The following is a 17,094-nucleotide window of genomic DNA, read 5'->3' as shown; positions in this document are numbered from 1 at the left end:
GACCTGTATACATGTATATGCATAAAATATATAACTAATAGTAACCTGCTGTATAAAGAAATAAATAAAATTAAATTTCAAAATTTTTAAAAATAAAACAGAAGAAAGTTCTTCCATTCACACAGATATATTTATATGAATGAATTATTCCCATGCTTATATCTATAAATACATAAACGAGGAATAAAATCTAACTTGAACCAAGAAAGAAAAAAAAACCTAAACCAAACAGTTATACAGAGGAAAACACTACCAAGGCACTTGTTCCAGCAGTAAACAATTCTGAAATTGGTCAGTGGTGGGGAATCATCTTCCATACAACCAACAGCCCCGTCCCCCCATGCAAGGAGCGTCCTCACTGCAAAGCTGGGGGACCATGCCGAGGCCTCTGTGAGTAAACGTGAGCTGAGCCCCAGGCCAGCTGCTACTGAACTGTTCCCACCCTTCCCAGGTAAAACACCTGAATATGTACAAGGGCTTGAAAGCCTAGAGGAAGGGCCGTGGAGCCACACCAGCGACAGCACGCAGGCCAACTTGCTGCCTGCAGGCCAGCCAGGATGGTCCTGGCCCCGGGCGCTCTTCTGGAAGCTTTCCATTTCCCTGCCTGAGATACCCCTCCTGTCCCGGCCCCCACTCCTTTTTTTCCTTCCTCAGCCCGGAGAGAAATTCCAGTGGAAGTTATGGGTGACACATCCTCTTCTTTACAGGTGGCAGCCTGGCAACTCCTGCAGAAAGTCCAGCAGAGCCCCACTCACACCGGGCCACCAACAAAGCCGTGGACCCTCACACCCTCCCACCAGCACAGCCCCGAGACTGCTGACGGGGCAGAGAATATGGAGTCAGGCACAGCTGCAGGGGCTATTGCTGCCTGGAGTGCAGTTTCTATTGACCTCAACCCAGGCACACCTGGGGAGGGCTTGCCGGCAGGGTCAGGCTGCCCAGGTCAGCTAATCCTCAGCCCTCAGGGAATCACACTGCGGAAAATGGACCTCGCTAAGACAGAATATTAGCCAAGGGAAAAAAGGACACAATGCCATTTGCAGCACCGTAGATGAGTCTAGAGGTAATCACGTGACTTGTAGTAAGTCAGAAAGTGAAAGACACATATCGTAGGATATCACTTATAGGTGTTACCTAAAAATTGATACCAGGGCAGATATTTCCACGGAGAAGGGCAGTCACAGATTCATTAAACAAACTTATGGTTCACCAATGGAAAGGTGTGAGGATTGGATTCATTAGGATATCGGGGTTAACAGACATATACAAACACAGGTGAAATATATAATCACCAAAGACCTACGGAATACCAAGAGAAGACTACTCAACATTCTGTCATAACGTACATGGGAAAAGGGTCCCAGGAAGAACAGACCTATGTATATGTGTAAAAGAACCACATCTTGCACACCTACAACAAGCCAAACGTTGTCATCAAACTCGCTGTAATAAAAAATAAAAAAATAAATTAAAAACACGAACAAGAAGTAGTGAGACAAACTTGAGGGGCTTTCTCCTGGCACATTCCATTCTAAATTCCAATCTAGAACAGGACTTCCATTGAGGCTCTGTGGCCCTAGTAACCAGATTTGGTAAGCGAGAACTGCTGCCACCTTGTGGCCGTTTCACACAACAGCAGCTTTAATCCCAGCGCTAATGGTCAGGGGATATTCAAAATCGTTGCAGGCCTGTAAATGACACCTGCCCTGAAAACAAATCCTGGGGTCATATACCGACCAAAAAATTCAAAAGACGTCCATATTTCAAAACGACTGTTTCAAGAGGCATATTTCACGCACATTAGTGTTCTGCTTCTTTTGCTTTCTTTCTTTTTTGGTTAAAGAAACGGGAATGGAAAAAGGCAAGCCTCAGAATGGGCGAAAACGTTCGCAAACGAATCAATGGACAAAGGTTTAATCTCCAATATATATAAACAGCTCACGCAGCTTAATATTAATAAAACAAACAACCCAGTACAAAAATGGGCAGAAGATCTATATAGACGTTTCTTTAAAGAAGTCACAGAGATGGCCAAGACGCACATGAAAAGCTGCTCAACATCACTAATTATTAGAGAAATGCAAATCCAAACGACAATGAGGTATGACCTCACACCTGTTAGAATCGGCATCATCAGCAAATCTACAAACAACAAATTCCGGGGATGGTGTGGACAAAAGGAACCCTCTTCCACTATTGGTGGGAAGGTAAATTGATACACTCACTATGGAGAGCAGTATGGATGTTCCTTTAAATAACTAAAAAGAGAATTACCATAGGAGCCTGCAATCCCACTTTTGGGCATATACCCAGAGAAAACCATAAATCAAAAAGACACATTCACCACAATGTTCATTGCAGCACAATTTACAATAGCCAGGTAATGGAAGCAACCTAAATGCCCACAGAAAGACGAATGGATAAAGATGTGGTACATATATAAAATGGAATATTGCTCAGCCATAAAAAGGAATGAAACTGGGTCATTTGTAGAGAAGTCGATGGATCTAGAGACTGTCATACAGAGTGAAGTAAGTCAGAAAGAGAAAAACAAATATTGTATATTAATGCATATAGGTGGAACCTAGAAAAATGGTACAGATGAACTGGTATGCAGGACAGAAATAGAGACACAGAGGTAGAGAACAAACGTATGGACACCAAGTGGGGGAAGCCATGGGGTGGTGGTGGTGGGATGAGTTGGGAGATTGGGATGGACCTGTATACATGTATATGCATAAAATATATAACTAATAGTAACCTGCTGTATAAAGAAATAAATAAAATTAAATTTCAAAATTTTTAAAAATAAAACAGAAGAAAGTTCTTCCATTCACACAGATATATTTATATGAATGAATTATTCCCATGCTTATATCTATAAATACATAAACGAGGAATAAAATCTAACTTGAACCAAGAAAGAAAAAAAAACCTAAACCAAACAGTTATACAGAGGAAAACACTACCAAGGCACTTGTTCCAGCAGTAAACAATTCTGAAATTGGTCAGTGGTGGGGAATCATCTTCCATACAACCAACAGCCCCGTCCCCCCATGCAAGGAGCGTCCTCACTGCAAAGCTGGGGGACCATGCCGAGGCCTCTGTGAGTAAACGTGAGCTGAGCCCCAGGCCAGCTGCTACTGAACTGTTCCCACCCTTCCCAGGTAAAACACCTGAATATGTACAAGGGCTTGAAAGCCTAGAGGAAGGGCCGTGGAGCCACACCAGCGACAGCACGCAGGCCAACTTGCTGCCTGCAGGCCAGCCAGGATGGTCCTGGCCCCGGGCGCTCTTCTGGAAGCTTTCCATTTCCCTGCCTGAGATACCCCTCCTGTCCCGGCCCCCACTCCTTTTTTTCCTTCCTCAGCCCGGAGAGAAATTCCAGTGGAAGTTATGGGTGACACATCCTCTTCTTTACAGGTGGCAGCCTGGCAACTCCTGCAGAAAGTCCAGCAGAGCCCCACTCACACCGGGCCACCAACAAAGCCGTGGACCCTCACACCCTCCCACCAGCACAGCCCCGAGACTGCTGACGGGGCAGAGAATATGGAGTCAGGCACAGCTGCAGGGGCTATTGCTGCCTGGAGTGCAGTTTCTATTGACCTCAACCCAGGCACACCTGGGGAGGGCTTGCCGGCAGGGTCAGGCTGCCCAGGTCAGCTAATCCTCAGCCCTCAGGGAATCACACTGCGGAAAATGGACCTCGCTAAGACAGAATATTAGCCAAGGGAAAAAAGGACACAATGCCATTTGCAGCACCGTAGATGAGTCTAGAGGTAATCACGTGACTTGTAGTAAGTCAGAAAGTCAAAGACACATATCGTAGGATATCACTTATAGGTGTTACCTAAAAATTGATACCAGGGCAGATATTTCCACGGAGAAGGGCAGTCACAGATTCATTAAACAAACTTATGGTTCACCAATGGAAAGGTGTGAGGATTGGATTCATTAGGATATCGGGGTTAACAGACATATACAAACACAGGTGAAATATATAATCACCAAAGACCTACGGAATACCAAGAGAAGACTACTCAACATTCTGTCATAACGTACATGGGAAAAGGGTCCCAGGAAGAACAGACCTATGTATATGTGTAAAAGAACCACATCTTGCACACCTACAACAAGCCAAACGTTGTCATCAAACTCGCTGTAATAAAAAATAAAAAATTAAATTAAAAACACGAACAAGAAGTAGTGAGACAAACTTGAGGGGCTTTCTCCTGGCACATTCCATTCTAAATTCCAATCTAGAACAGGACTTCCATTGAGGCTCTGTGGCCCTAGTAACCAGATTTGGTAAGCGAGAACTGCTGCCACCTTGTGGCCGTTTCACACAACAGCAGCTTTAATCCCAGCGCTAATGGTCAGGGGATATTCAAAATCGTTGCAGGCCTGTAAATGACACCTGCCCTGAAAACAAATCCTGGGGTCATATACCGACCAAAAACTTCAAAAGACGTCCATATTTCAAAACGACTGTTTCAAGAGGCATATTTCACGCACATTAGTGTTCTGCTTCTTTTGCTTTCTTTCTTTTTTGGTTAAAGAAACGGGAATGGAAAAAGGCAAGCCTCAGAATGGGCGAAAACGTTTGCAAACGAATCAATGGACAAAGGTTTAATCTCCAATATATATAAACAGCTCACGCAGCTTAATATTAATAAAACAAACAACCCAGTACAAAAATGGGCAGAAGATCTATATAGACGTTTCTTTAAAGAAGTCACAGAGATGGCCAAGACGCACATGAAAAGCTGCTCAACATCACTAATTATTAGAGAAATGCAAATCCAAACGACAATGAGGTATGACCTCACACCTGTTAGAATCGGCATCATCAGCAAATCTACAAACAACAAATTCCGGGGATGGTGTGGACAAAAGGAACCCTCTTCCACTATTGGTGGGAAAGTAAATTGATACACTCACTATGGAGAGCAGTATGGATGTTCCTTTAAATAACTAAAAAGAGAATTACCATAGGAGCCTGCAATCCCACTTTTGGGCATATACCCAGAGAAAACCATAAATCAAAAAGACACATTCACCACAATGTTCATTGCAGCACAATTTACAATAGCCAGGTAATGGAAGCAACCTAAATGCCCACAGAAAGACGAATGGATAAAGATGTGGTACATATATAAAATGGAATATTGCTCAGCCATAAAAAGGAATGAAACTGGGTCATTTGTAGAGAAGTCGATGGATCTAGAGACTGTCATACAGAGTGAAGTAAGTCAGAAAGAGAAAAACAAATATTGTATATTAATGCATATAGGTGGAACCTAGAAAAATGGTACAGATGAACTGGTATGCAGGACAGAAATAGAGACACAGAGGTAGAGAACAAACGTATGGACACCAAGTGGGGGAAGCCATGGGGTGGTGGTGGTGGGATGAGTTGGGAGATTGGGATGGACCTGTATACATGTATATGCATAAAATATATAACTAATAGTAACCTGCTGTATAAAGAAATAAATAAAATTAAATTTCAAAATTTTTAAAAATAAAACAGAAGAAAGTTCTTCCATTCACACAGATATATTTATATGAATGAATTATTCCCATGCTTATATCTATAAATACATAAACGAGGAATAAAATCTAACTTGAACCAAGAAAGAAAAAAAAACCTAAACCAAACAGTTATACAGAGGAAAACACTACCAAGGCACTTGTTCCAGCAGTAAACAATTCTGAAATTGGTCAGTGGTGGGGAATCATCTTCCATACAACCAACAGCCCCGTCCCCCCATGCAAGGAGCGTCCTCACTGCAAAGCTGGGGGACCATGCCGAGGCCTCTGTGAGTAAACGTGAGCTGAGCCCCAGGCCAGCTGCTACTGAACTGTTCCCACCCTTCCCAGGTAAAACACCTGAATATGTACAAGGGCTTGAAAGCCTAGAGGAAGGGCCGTGGAGCCACACCAGCGACAGCACGCAGGCCAACTTGCTGCCTGCAGGCCAGCCAGGATGGTCCTGGCCCCGGGCGCTCTTCTGGAAGCTTTCCATTTCCCTGCCTGAGATACCCCTCCTGTCCCGGCCCCCACTCCTTTTTTTCCTTCCTCAGCCCGGAGAGAAATTCCAGTGGAAGTTATGGGTGACACATCCTCTTCTTTACAGGTGGCAGCCTGGCAACTCCTGCAGAAAGTCCAGCAGAGCCCCACTCACACCGGGCCACCAACAAAGCCGTGGACCCTCACACCCTCCCACCAGCACAGCCCCGAGACTGCTGACGGGGCAGAGAATATGGAGTCAGGCACAGCTGCAGGGGCTATTGCTGCCTGGAGTGCAGTTTCTATTGACCTCAACCCAGGCACACCTGGGGAGGGCTTGCCGGCAGGGTCAGGCTGCCCAGGTCAGCTAATCCTCAGCCCTCAGGGAATCACACTGCGGAAAATGGACCTCGCTAAGACAGAATATTAGCCAAGGGAAAAAAGGACACAATGCCATTTGCAGCACCGTAGATGAGTCTAGAGGTAATCACGTGACTTGTAGTAAGTCAGAAAGTGAAAGACACATATCGTAGGATATCACTTATAGGTGTTACCTAAAAATTGATACCAGGGCAGATATTTCCACGGAGAAGGGCAGTCACAGATTCATTAAACAAACTTATGGTTCACCAATGGAAAGGTGTGAGGATTGGATTCATTAGGATATCGGGGTTAACAGACATATACAAACACAGGTGAAATATATAATCACCAAAGACCTACGGAATACCAAGAGAAGACTACTCAACATTCTGTCATAACGTACATGGGAAAAGGGTCCCAGGAAGAACAGACCTATGTATATGTGTAAAAGAACCACATCTTGCACACCTACAACAAGCCAAACGTTGTCATCAAACTCGCTGTAATAAAAAATAAAAAATTAAATTAAAAACATGAACAAGAAGTAGTGAGACAAACTTGAGGGGCTTTCTCCTGGCACATTCCATTCTAAATTCCAATGTAGAACAGGACTTCCATTGAGGCTCTGTGGCCCTAGTAACCAGATTTGGTAAGCGAGAACTGCTGCCACCTTGTGGCCGTTTCACACAACAGCAGCTTTAATCCCAGCGCTAATGGTCAGGGGATATTCAAAATCTTTGCAGGCCTGTAAATGACACCTGCCCTGAAAACAAATCCTGGGGTCATATACCGACCAAAAACTTCAAAAGACGTCCATATTTCAAAACGACTGTTTCAAGAGGCATATTTCACGCACATTAGTGTTCTGCTTCTTTTGCTTTCTTTCTTTTTTGGTTAAAGAAACGGGAATGGAAAAAGGCAAGCCTCAGAATGGGCGAAAACGTTTGCAAACGAATCAATGGACAAAGGTTTAATCTCCAATATATATAAACAGCTCACGCAGCTTAATATTAATAAAACAAACAACCCAGTACAAAAATGGGCAGAAGATCTATATAGACGTTTCTTTAAAGAAGTCACAGAGATGGCCAAGACACACATGAAAAGCTGCTCAACATCACTAATTATTAGAGAAATGCAAATCCAAACGACAATGAGGTATGACCTCACACCTGTTAGAATCGGCATCATCAGCAAATCTACAAACAACAAATTCCGGGGATGGTGTGGACAAAAGGAACCCTCTTCCACTATTGGTGGGAAGGTAAATTGATACACTCACTATGGAGAGCAGTATGGATGTTCCTTTAAATAACTAAAAAGAGAATTACCATAGGAGCCTGCAATCCCACTTTTGGGCATATACCCAGAGAAAACCATAAATCAAAAAGACACATTCACCACAATGTTCATTGCAGCACAATTTACAATAGCCAGGTAATGGAAGCAACCTAAATGCCCACAGAAAGACGAATGGATAAAGATGTGGTACATATATAAAATGGAATATTGCTCAGCCATAAAAAGGAATGAAACTGGCTCATTTGTAGAGAAGTCGATGGATCTAGAGACTGTCATACAGAGTGAAGTAAGTCAGAAAGAGAAAAACAAATATTGTATATTAATGCATATAGGTGGAACCTAGAAAAATGGTACAGATGAACTGGTATGCAGGACAGAAATAGAGACACAGAGGTAGAGAACAAACGTATGGACACCAAGTGGGGGAAGCCGTGGGGTGGTGGTGGTGGGATGAGTTGGGAGATTGGGATGGACCTGTATACATGTATATGCATAAAATATATAACTAATAGTAACCTGCTGTATAAAGAAATAAATAAAATTAAATTTCAAAATTTTTAAAAATAAAACAGAAGAAAGTTCTTCCATTCACACAGATATATTTATATGAATGAATTATTCCCATGCTTATATCTATAAATACATAAACGAGGAATAAAATCTAACTTGAACCAAGAAAGAAAAAAAAACCTAAACCAAACAGTTATACAGAGGAAAACACTACCAAGGCACTTGTTCCAGCAGTAAACAATTCTGAAATTGGTCAGTGGTGGGGAATCATCTTCCATACAACCAACAGCCCCGTCCCCCCATGCAAGGAGCGTCCTCACTGCAAAGCTGGGGGACCATGCCGAGGCCTCTGTGAGTAAACGTGAGCTGAGCCCCAGGCCAGCTGCTACTGAACTGTTCCCACCCTTCCCAGGTAAAACACCTGAATATGTACAAGGGCTTGAAAGCCTAGAGGAAGGGCCGTGGAGCCACACCAGCGACAGCACGCAGGCCAACTTGCTGCCTGCAGGCCAGCCAGGATGGTCCTGGCCCCGGGCGCTCTTCTGGAAGCTTTCCATTTCCCTGCCTGAGATACCCCTCCTGTCCCGGCCCCCACTCCTTTTTTTCCTTCCTCAGCCCGGAGAGAAATTCCAGTGGAAGTTATGGGTGACACATCCTCTTCTTTACAGGTGGCAGCCTGGCAACTCCTGCAGAAAGTCCAGCAGAGCCCCACTCACACCGGGCCACCAACAAAGCCGTGGACCCTCACACCCTCCCACCAGCACAGCCCCGAGACTGCTGACGGGGCAGAGAATATGGAGTCAGGCACAGCTGCAGGGGCTATTGCTGCCTGGAGTGCAGTTTATATTGACCTCAACCCAGGCACACCTGGGGAGGGCTTGCCGGCAGGGTCAGGCTGCCCAGGTCAGCTAATCCTCAGCCCTCAGGGAATCACACTGCGGAAAATGGACCTCGCTAAGACAGAATATTAGCCAAGGGAAAAAAGGACACAATGCCATTTGCAGCACCGTAGATGAGTCTAGAGGTAATCACGTGACTTGTAGTAAGTCAGAAAGTCAAAGACACATATCGTAGGATATCACTTATAGGTGTTACCTAAAAATTGATACCAGGGCAGATATTTCCACGGAGAAGGGCAGTCACAGATTCATTAAACAAACTTATGGTTCACCAATGGAAAGGTGTGAGGATTGGATTCATTAGGATATCGGGGTTAACAGACATATACAAACACAGGTGAAATATATAATCACCAAAGACCTACGGAATACCAAGAGAAGACTACTCAACATTCTGTCATAACGTACATGGGAAAAGGGTCCCAGGAAGAACAGACCTATGTATATGTGTAAAAGAACCACATCTTGCACACCTACAACAAGCCAAACGTTGTCATCAAACTCGCTGTAATAAAAAATAAAAAAATAAATTAAAAACACGAACAAGAAGTAGTGAGACAAACTTGAGGGGCTTTCTCCTGGCACATTCCATTCTAAATTCCAATCTAGAACAGGACTTCCATTGAGGCTCTGTGGCCCTAGTAACCAGATTTGGTAAGCGAGAACTGCTGCCACCTTGTGGCCGTTTCACACAACAGCAGCTTTAATCCCAGCGCTAATGGTCAGGGGATATTCAAAATCGTTGCAGGCCTGTAAATGACACCTGCCCTGAAAACAAATCCTGGGGTCATATACCGACCAAAAAATTCAAAAGACGTCCATATTTCAAAACGACTGTTTCAAGAGGCATATTTCACGCACATTAGTGTTCTGCTTCTTTTGCTTTCTTTCTTTTTTGGTTAAAGAAACGGGAATGGAAAAAGGCAAGCCTCAGAATGGGCGAAAACGTTCGCAAACGAATCAATGGACAAAGGTTTAATCTCCAATATATATAAACAGCTCACGCAGCTTAATATTAATAAAACAAACAACCCAGTACAAAAATGGGCAGAAGATCTATATAGACGTTTCTTTAAAGAAGTCACAGAGATGGCCAAGACGCACATGAAAAGCTGCTCAACATCACTAATTATTAGAGAAATGCAAATCCAAACGACAATGAGGTATGACCTCACACCTGTTAGAATCGGCATCATCAGCAAATCTACAAACAACAAATTCCGGGGATGGTGTGGACAAAAGGAACCCTCTTCCACTATTGGTGGGAAGGTAAATTGATACACTCACTATGGAGAGCAGTATGGATGTTCCTTTAAATAACTAAAAAGAGAATTACCATAGGAGCCTGCAATCCCACTTTTGGGCATATACCCAGAGAAAACCATAAATCAAAAAGACACATTCACCACAATGTTCATTGCAGCACAATTTACAATAGCCAGGTAATGGAAGCAACCTAAATGCCCACAGAAAGACGAATGGATAAAGATGTGGTACATATATAAAATGGAATATTGCTCAGCCATAAAAAGGAATGAAACTGGGTCATTTGTAGAGAAGTCGATGGATCTAGAGACTGTCATACAGAGTGAAGTAAGTCAGAAAGAGAAAAACAAATATTGTATATTAATGCATATAGGTGGAACCTAGAAAAATGGTACAGATGAACTGGTATGCAGGACAGAAATAGAGACACAGAGGTAGAGAACAAACGTATGGACACCAAGTGGGGGAAGCCATGGGGTGGTGGTGGTGGGATGAGTTGGGAGATTGGGATGGACCTGTATACATGTATATGCATAAAATATATAACTAATAGTAACCTGCTGTATAAAGAAATAAATAAAATTAAATTTCAAAATTTTTAAAAATAAAACAGAAGAAAGTTCTTCCATTCACACAGATATATTTATATGAATGAATTATTCCCATGCTTATATCTATAAATACATAAACGAGGAATAAAATCTAACTTGAAGCAAGAAAGAAAAAAAAACCTAAACCAAACAGTTATACAGAGGAAAACACTACCAAGGCACTTGTTCCAGCAGTAAACAATTCTGAAATTGGTCAGTGGTGGGGAATCATCTTCCATACAACCAACAGCCCCGTCCCCCCATGCAAGGAGCATCCTCACTGCAAAGCTGGGGGACCATGCCGAGGCCTCTGTGAGTAAACGTGAGCTGAGCCCCAGGCCAGCTGCTACTGAACTGTTCCCACCCTTCCCAGGTAAAACACCTGAATATGTACAAGGGCTTGAAAGCCTAGAGGAAGGGCCGTGGAGCCACACCAGCGACAGCACGCAGGCCAACTTGCTGCCTGCAGGCCAGCCAGGATGGTCCTGGCCCCGGGCGCTCTTCTGGAAGCTTTCCATTTCCCTGCCTGAGATACCCCTCCTGTCCCGGCCCCCACTCCTTTTTTTCCTTCCTCAGCCCGGAGAGAAATTCCAGTGGAAGTTATGGGTGACACATCCTCTTCTTTACAGGTGGCAGCCTGGCAACTCCTGCAGAAAGTCCAGCAGAGCCCCACTCACACCGGGCCACCAACAAAGCCGTGGACCCTCACACCCTCCCACCAGCACAGCCCAGAGACTGCTGACGGGGCAGAGAATATGGAGTCAGGCACAGCTGCAGGGGCTATTGCTGCCTGGAGTGCAGTTTCTATTGACCTCAACCCAGGCACACCTGGGGAGGGCTTGCCGGCAGGGTCAGGCTGCCCAGGTCAGCTAATCCTCAGCCCTCAGGGAATCACACTGCGGAAAATGGACCTCGCTAAGACAGAATATTAGCCAAGGGAAAAAAGGACACAATGCCATTTGCAGCACCGTAGATGAGTCTAGAGGTAATCACGTGACTTGTAGTAAGTCAGAAAGTGAAAGACACATATCGTAGGATATCACTTATAGGTGTTACCTAAAAATTGATACCAGGGCAGATATTTCCACGGAGAAGGGCAGTCACAGATTCATTAAACAAACTTATGGTTCACCAATGGAAAGGTGTGAGGATTGGATTCATTAGGATATCGGGGTTAACAGACATATACAAACACAGGTGAAATATATAATCACCAAAGACCTACGGAATACCAAGAGAAGACTACTCAACATTCTGTCATAACGTACATGGGAAAAGGGTCCCAGGAAGAACAGACCTATGTATATGTGTAAAAGAACCACATCTTGCACACCTACAACAAGCCAAACGTTGTCATCAAACTCGCTGTAATAAAAAATAAAAAATTAAATTAAAAACATGAACAAGAAGTAGTGAGACAAACTTGAGGGGCTTTCTCCTGGCACATTCCATTCTAAATTCCAATGTAGAACAGGACTTCCATTGAGGCTCTGTGGCCCTAGTAACCAGATTTGGTAAGCGAGAACTGCTGCCACCTTGTGGCCGTTTCACACAACAGCAGCTTTAATCCCAGCGCTAATGGTCAGGGGATATTCAAAATCTTTGCAGGCCTGTAAATGACACCTGCCCTGAAAACAAATCCTGGGGTCATATACCGACCAAAAACTTCAAAAGACGTCCATATTTCAAAACGACTGTTTCAAGAGGCATATTTCACGCACATTAGTGTTCTGCTTCTTTTGCTTTCTTTCTTTTTTGGTTAAAGAAACGGGAATGGAAAAAGGCAAGCCTCAGAATGGGCGAAAACGTTTGCAAACGAATCAATGGACAAAGGTTTAATCTCCAATATATATAAACAGCTCACGCAGCTTAATATTAATAAAACAAACAACCCAGTACAAAAATGGGCAGAAGATCTATATAGACGTTTCTTTAAAGAAGTCACAGAGATGGCCAAGACACACATGAAAAGCTGCTCAACATCACTAATTATTAGAGAAATGCAAATCCAAACGACAATGAGGTATGACCTCACACCTGTTAGAATCGGCATCATCAGCAAATCTACAAACAACAAATTCCGGGGATGGTGTGGACAAAAGGAACCCTCTTCCACTATTGGTGGGAAGGTAAATTGATACACTCACTATGGAGAGCAGTATGGATGTTCCTTTAAATAACTAAAAAGAGAATTACCATAGGAGCCTGCAATCCCACTTTTGGGCATATACCCAGAGAAAACCATAAATCAAAAAGACACATTCACCACAATGTTCATTGCAGCACAATTTACAATAGCCAGGTAATGGAAGCAACCTAAATGCCCACAGAAAGACGAATGGATAAAGATGTGGTACATATATAAAATGGAATATTGCTCAGCCATAAAAAGGAATGAAACTGGCTCATTTGTAGAGAAGTCGATGGATCTAGAGACTGTCATACAGAGTGAAGTAAGTCAGAAAGAGAAAAACAAATATTGTATATTAATGCATATATGTGGAACCTAGAAAAATGGTACAGATGAACTGGTATGCAGGACAGAAATAGAGACACAGAGGTAGAGAACAAACGTATGGACACCAAGTGGGGGAAGCCATGGGGTGGTGGTGGTGGGATGAGTTGGGAGATTGGGATGGACCTGTATACATGTATATGCATAAAATATATAACTAATAGTAACCTGCTGTATAAAGAAATAAATAAAATTAAATTTCAAAATTTTTAAAAATAAAACAGAAGAAAGTTCTTACATTCACACAGATATATTTATATGAATGAATTATTCCCATGCTTATATCTATAAATACATAAACGAGGAATAAAATCTAACTTGAACCAAGAAAGAAAAAAAAACCTAAACCAAACAGTTATACAGAGGAAAACACTACCAAGGCACTTGTTCCAGCAGTAAACAATTCTGAAATTGGTCAGTGGTGGGGAATCATCTTCCATACAACCAACAGCCCCGTCCCCCCATGCAAGGAGCGTCCTCACTGCAAAGCTGGGGGACCATGCCGAGGCCTCTGTGAGTAAACGTGAGCTAAGCCCCAGGCCAGCTGCTACTGAACTGTTCCCACCCTTCCCAGGTAAAACACCTGAATATGTACAAGGGCTTGAAAGCCTAGAGGAAGGGCCGTGGAGCCACACCAGCGACAGCACGCAGGCCAACTTGCTGCCTGCAGGCCAGCCAGGATGGTCCTGGCCCCGGGCGCTCTTCTGGAAGCTTTCCATTTCCCTGCCTGAGATACCCCTCCTGTCCCGGCCCCCACTCCTTTTTTTCCTTCCTCAGCCCGGAGAGAAATTCCAGTGGAAGTTATGGGTGACACATCCTCTTCTTTACAGGTGGCAGCCTGGCAACTCCTGCAGAAAGTCCAGCAGAGCCCCACTCACACCGGGCCACCAACAAAGCCGTGGACCCTCACACCCTCCCACCAGCACAGCCCCGAGACTGCTGACGGGGCAGAGAATATGGAGTCAGGCACAGCTGCAGGGGCTATTGATGCCTGGAGTGCAGTTTATATTGACCTCAACCCAGGCACACCTGGGGAGGGCTTGCCGGCAGGGTCAGGCTGCCCAGGTCAGCTAATCCTCAGCCCTCAGGGAATCACACTGCGGAAAATGGACCTCGCTAAGACAGAATATTAGCCAAGGGAAAAAAGGACACAATGCCATTTGCAGCACCGTAGATGAGTCTAGAGGTAATCACGTGACTTGTAGTAAGTCAGAAAGTGAAAGACACATATCGTAGGATATCACTTATAGGTGTTACCTAAAAATTGATACCAGGGCAGATATTTCCACGGAGAAGGGCAGTCACAGATTCATTAAACAAACTTATGGTTCACCAATGGAAAGGTGTGAGGATTGGATTCATTAGGATATCGGGGTTAACAGACATATACAAACACAGGTGAAATATATAATCACCAAAGACCTACGGAATACCAAGAGAAGACTACTCAACATTCTGTCATAACGTACATGGGAAAAGGGTCCCAGGAAGAACAGACCTATGTATATGTGTAAAAGAACCACATCTTGCACACCTACAACAAGCCAAACGTTGTCATCAAACTCGCTGTAATAAAAAATAAAAAATTAAATTAAAAACACGAACAAGAAGTAGTGAGACAAACTTGAGGGGCTTTCTCCTGGCACATTCCATTCTAAATTCCAATCTAGAACAGGACTTCCATTGAGGCTCTGTGGCCCTAGTAACCAGATTTGGTAAGCGAGAACTGCTGCCACCTTGTGGCCGTTTCAAACAACAGCAGCTTTAATCCCAGCGCTAATGGTCAGGGGATATTCAAAATCTTTGCAGGCCTGTAAATGACACCTGCCCTGAAAACAAATCCTGGGGTCATATACCGACCAAAAACTTCAAAAGACGTCCATATTTCAAAACGACTGTTTCAAGAGGCATATTTCACGCACATTAGTGTTCTGCTTCTTTTGCTTTCTTTCTTTTTTGGTTAAAGAAACGGGAATGGAAAAAGGCAAGCCTCAGAATGGGTGAAAACGTTCGCAAACGAATCAATGGACAAAGGTTTAATCTCCAATATATATAAACAGCTCACGCAGCTTAATATTAATAAAACAAACAACCCAGTACAAAAATGGGCAGAAGATCTATATAGACGTTTCTTTAAAGAAGTCACAGAGATGGCCAAGACACACATGAAAAGCTGCTCAACATCACTAATTATTAGAGAAATGCAAATCCAAACGACAATGAGGTATGACCTCACACCTGTTAGAATCGGCATCATCAGCAAATCTACAAACAACAAATTCCGGGGATGGTGTGGACAAAAGGAACCCTCTTCCACTATTGGTGGGAAGGTAAATTGATACACTCACTATGGAGAGCAGTATGGATGTTCCTTTAAATAACTAAAAAGAGAATTACCATAGGAGCCTGCAATCCCACTTTTGGGCATATACCCAGAGAAAACCATAAATCAAAAAGACACATTCACCACAATGTTCATTGCAGCACAATTTACAATAGCCAGGTAATGGAAGCAACCTAAATGCCCACAGAAAGACGAATGGATAAAGATGTGGTACATATATAAAATGGAATATTGCTCAGCCATAAAAAGGAATGAAACTGGGTCATTTGTAGAGAAGTCGATGGATCTAGAGACTGTCATACAGAGTGAAGTAAGTCAGAAAGAGAAAAACAAATATTGTATATTAATGCATATATGTGGAACCTAGAAAAATGGTACAGATGAACTGGTATGCAGGACAGAAATAGAGACACAGAGGTAGAGAACAAACGTATGGACACCAAGTGGGGGAAGCCATGGGGTGGTGGTGGTGGGATGAGTTGGGAGATTGGGATGGACCTGTATACATGTATATGCATAAAATATATAACTAATAGTAACCTGCTGTATAAAGAAATAAATAAAATTAAATTTCAAAATTTTTAAAAATAAAACAGAAGAAAGTTCTTCCATTCACACAGATATATTTATATGAATGAATTATTCCCATGCTTATATCTATAAATACATAAACGAGGAATAAAATCTAACTTGAACCAAGAAAGAAAAAAAAACCTAAACCAAACAGTTATACAGAGGAAAACACTACCAAGGCACTTGTTCCAGCAGTAAACAATTCTGAAATTGGTCAGTGGTGGGGAATCATCTTCCATACAACCAACAGCCCCGTCCCCCCATGCAAGGAGCGTCCTCACTGCAAAGCTGGGGGACCATGCCGAGGCCTCTGTGAGTAAACGTGAGCTGAGCCCCAGGCCAGCTGCTACTGAACTGTTCCCACCCTTCCCAGGTAAAACACCTGAATATGTACAAGGGCTTGAAAGCCTAGAGGAAGGGCCGTGGAGCCACACCAGCGACAGCACGCAGGCCAACTTGCTGCCTGCAGGCCAGCCAGGATGGTCCTGGCCCCGGGCGCTCTTCTGGAAGCTTTCCATTTCCCTGCCTGAGATACCCCTCCTGTCCCGGCCCCCACTCCTTTTTTTCCTTCCTCAGCCCGGAGAGAAATTCCAGTGGAAGTTATGGGTGACACATCCTCTTCTTTACAGGTGGCAGCCTGGCAACTCCTGCAGAAAGTCCAGCAGAGCCCCACTCACACCGGGCCACCAACAAAGCCGTGGACCCTCACACCCTCCCACC

Source organism: Mesoplodon densirostris, chromosome 9 (genome assembly GCF_025265405.1).
Source record: "Mesoplodon densirostris isolate mMesDen1 chromosome 9, mMesDen1 primary haplotype, whole genome shotgun sequence".
NCBI classification, from domain to species: Eukaryota; Metazoa; Chordata; class Mammalia; order Artiodactyla; family Ziphiidae; genus Mesoplodon; species Mesoplodon densirostris.
The sequence above is the reverse complement of the archived record's forward strand: the minus strand, read 5'-3'. Positions refer to the sequence as shown.